Source organism: Odocoileus virginianus, chromosome 10 (assembly GCF_023699985.2).
Source record: "Odocoileus virginianus isolate 20LAN1187 ecotype Illinois chromosome 10, Ovbor_1.2, whole genome shotgun sequence".
NCBI classification, from domain to species: Eukaryota; Metazoa; Chordata; class Mammalia; order Artiodactyla; family Cervidae; genus Odocoileus; species Odocoileus virginianus.
The window spans coordinates 16451510-16454981 of NC_069683.1; the positions used below are offsets into that span (position 1 = coordinate 16451510).

At 40.6% G+C, this 3472-nt stretch overlaps 1 non-coding gene across 1 annotated transcript; it reads left to right on the plus strand.

The window, feature by feature from the left end:
- Nucleotides 1-3121: 3121 nt before the first annotated feature.
- TRNAG-UCC (transfer RNA glycine (anticodon UCC)) lies at nt 3122-3192 on the plus strand. Its single transcript has one exon. It is a non-coding gene; the product is annotated as a tRNA-Gly (tRNA).
- The last annotated feature ends 280 nt before the right edge of the window (nt 3193-3472 follow it).

Sequence of the window (3472 nt, forward strand, 5' to 3'; positions counted from 1 at the left end):
TCTCTTGTGACCACTTGTTCCTTGCCCTGTGGCTCAGTCCATTCCAGGGCTGGACAGTTGTATTTATTCTCCTGCACTCTGTGACCATAATAAGTTGTAAAGTACTTGAGAACACGGACTTTAACTAGTTTTTCTTTGCATACTCCACAGGTCCAAAATAATGCTTCATATGTGGACTGCACTCAGGAATAACTATTTGCTGAAATAATGAATGAATTCTGTTGAGGCACATTCTGCACTATAATTCTTATCTCTTGCCCTGTTCTGCTCCTCAGAGTTACAGTATGACAGTCCTTCAGTATGACAGTACCTGTAGGCAGATACTACTTTTTTTATTTAAGCCTTTTTTGGGCAGGCCCACTATTTCTATTTCTTTCAGTTGCCCTCACGATGATTTCTACACCACTCTGGTCACTTTAATTTGAATTTTTTAAACAGAAAAGCAGAGCACAGCTCTGCGGTCATATCAAGTGGCATGATCTATTACCATCAGAAAACATGGCAAGGAGGTTAAAAGAGAAGAGGAAAAATTTTACATATATATGAAAGAAAAAGATTTGGAAAATAAGTTCTCTGGTAAATAAAGAACAGCATGAATTTAAGGCTGAGTTTAGAATATATATTTGGAGATTAATAAAGCACTTGCTATAGCCGCTCATGAAATTTTACTTGCAAATTTGAGCAAAATTGGCTTGGCTAAACACAGAATCCTATTGTCTCAAAAAAATCACTCCGAAATCTGTTAACAGAGGGTAATGAAAAATTGCAGGGATTTGGGATTAGGGCATGATCCAGAAACCACTGGGTGGGGTCTGAGAGAAGGTAGAGAAAGTCCAGTGTACAGTTAAGTGAGTGTTTGGAAGGATGAGGTAAAGAGTAAGTATATGCATGTCTGTGCTTAGTCGCTCAGCCGTGTCCGACTCTTTGTGACCCCGTGGACTGGAGCCCACCAGGCTCCTCTGTCCATGGGATTTCCCAGGCAAGAATACTGGAGCATGTTGCCATTTCCTTCTCTATGGGATCTTACTGACCCAAGGATCGATTGCATGTCCCTTACATCTCCTGCATTGGTAGGTGGGTTTTTTACAACTTGTACCACCTGGGAAGCATGGAATAACTGCTCTTTAAAAAAGTTCAGCACTGTAAGCCTGAGCAAACACTGAGGTGAAACAAAAAGGGTGCTAATAAGACATAAAAATAGTCAGCCATAAGTTCAGATGCACAAAATGTCAATTCAAACTGCCTCAGGGTTCTACCAAATGCTGTAGTTCAGCATTTCCCACTCCGGTTTGTGTGTAGTTTAATGAAATATCTGTTCAGTGAAGGATATGAGTGTTAGAGTCTAGCTCAGGCAGATCCGAACTTTCAAAATGATTAAAGTCAGACACTTTTAAAACTCACTTATAGTATCTGACCCGGTACCTCTGGTAATCTCAGAACTTTTTCTAAATCTTAAAATCAATGATATTAACAGTTAACTAAAGTCTCTTCATTACCATCTTCTTGACGTATTCATTATAGTCGCATAAAATCTTTGCAGTCCTAATTTATGTTAGCAATGTGGACCTAAAGCTCTGAATACTTCTCTCAGTCCTTATTTATAATGCTTTCCAGGCTCAGCATCAAATGACAGTTGACTTTATATTTATTTGTTCCCAGATGCACTATGGTACTTGAAATTTTTATATTTCTTTCTCAAAGGTTCTGGCTTCCATTAACTTGTGTTTCAGAGGACTGTTTCTTTGAAATAATACTTACATGACTTTAAAACTGGTGAAGATGTTGGAAAAAAATTTGGTATTTAACTGGTTGGGAGATTTGTGATATTCTCTATCTGAGATAACCAAATAATTTGTTGCTACATTAAAACACATTTGAGAGAGAAATGGCATGCTACCATTAAGAACACTGAACTGCTCTGACAATGGACATTAACTGATACTGTCCTGGGAAAACTAAGACGTGTAGTCAACTACATTTGATGAATGGAATGGATCCCTCTAGCGACTTTGAAGGTTATACCCACAGCTATAGAATTTGAGGTTTTGAGGGAAGATGAAAAATTTTTCTAGGTTATTTGTCTCTACCAATCAGCCAAAATACATACAGTAAATTACCTACATTTTGGAAAGTTACTTCCCAACTTTGAACTCTCAAGTATTCTTTACTGGCAACAGAGCTTAAATTGCATATTTAACCTGTGTATTATGGCAGACGGGTGTTCCAGCAAACCCACAGGTGGGTTGCCCAACTGAGGAGTTATAGTGTTCTGATGCTATCTGGGAGATGGATTACTGAGATGAAGGGTTGTAGAGTAGGGTACATTTTTTTTTTCATTTATTTTTATTAGTTGAAGGCTAATTACTTCACAGCATTTCAGTGGGTTTTGTCATACATTGACATGAATCAGCCATGGAGTTACATGTATTCCCCATCCCTATCCCCCCTCCCTAGAGTAGGGTACATTTTGACAAGTAACATCTCAAAGTGCAACTTAATGTCAGAGCAAAGCTGAACTGCTGGTGTACATATGAGAAGATCTTGCCTTGGGAGTGTATGTACATGAGTGTGATTAGTGTAAACAAGAAGACCGTGTAATTCAGACCACAATGCAAAGCCAAAGGGTAGCCAGCTATGTAGAGTAGTGACAATTCATTTTAATTTCATTTTTGAATGTATATGTAAATACTAGCATTTTCATTTTAACCCCTCTGAGTGTGCCACCCAAAATTCTCATATATTTGGCCATCAGAGATACAAAGACCATAAGGCTGAGAACCATGAATTTGAGGGTTCAAGTTTAGAGTTAAACCAACTAGCAAAGTGAGAGCCTGCATGTGTGCTAAGTTGGTTCAGTCATGCCTGACTCTTTGCAGTTCCGTGGACTATAGCCCGCCAGGCTTCTCTGTCCATGGGATTCTCCAGGCAAGAATACTGGAGTGGGTTGCCATGCCTTCCTCCAGGGGATCTACCTGACCCAAGGATCAAACATTTGGTTGAACGCCAAATGAAGGAAGCTCGCCACAAGAGATCATATGTTGTAATACCATTTGTATGATGTGTCCAGAACAGGCAGATCCAAAGAGACAAAGGAGATTTGTGGTGGCCTAGGTATGGAGGGGCATTGGTGGTTCAGTGGTAGAATTTTTGCCTTCCACGCTGGAGACCCGGGTTCGTTTCCCAGCCAATGCATCGTGCTCATGTTAGTTTTGGGGCTTCCCTGGTGGCTCAGAGGTTAAAGTGTCTGACTGCAGTGCGGGAGACCCAGGTTCAATCCCTGAGTCGGGAAGATTTCCCCTGGAGAGGGAAATGGCAACCCACTCCAGTATTCTTGCCTGGGAAATCCCATGAACAGAGGAGCCTGGTGGCCTACAGTCCACAGGGTCGCAAAGAGTTGGACATGACTGAGCGACTTCATTATTCATTCATTCATTAGGTATGAAGGAGTTTGGGGAAAATGGGAAGTGACTGG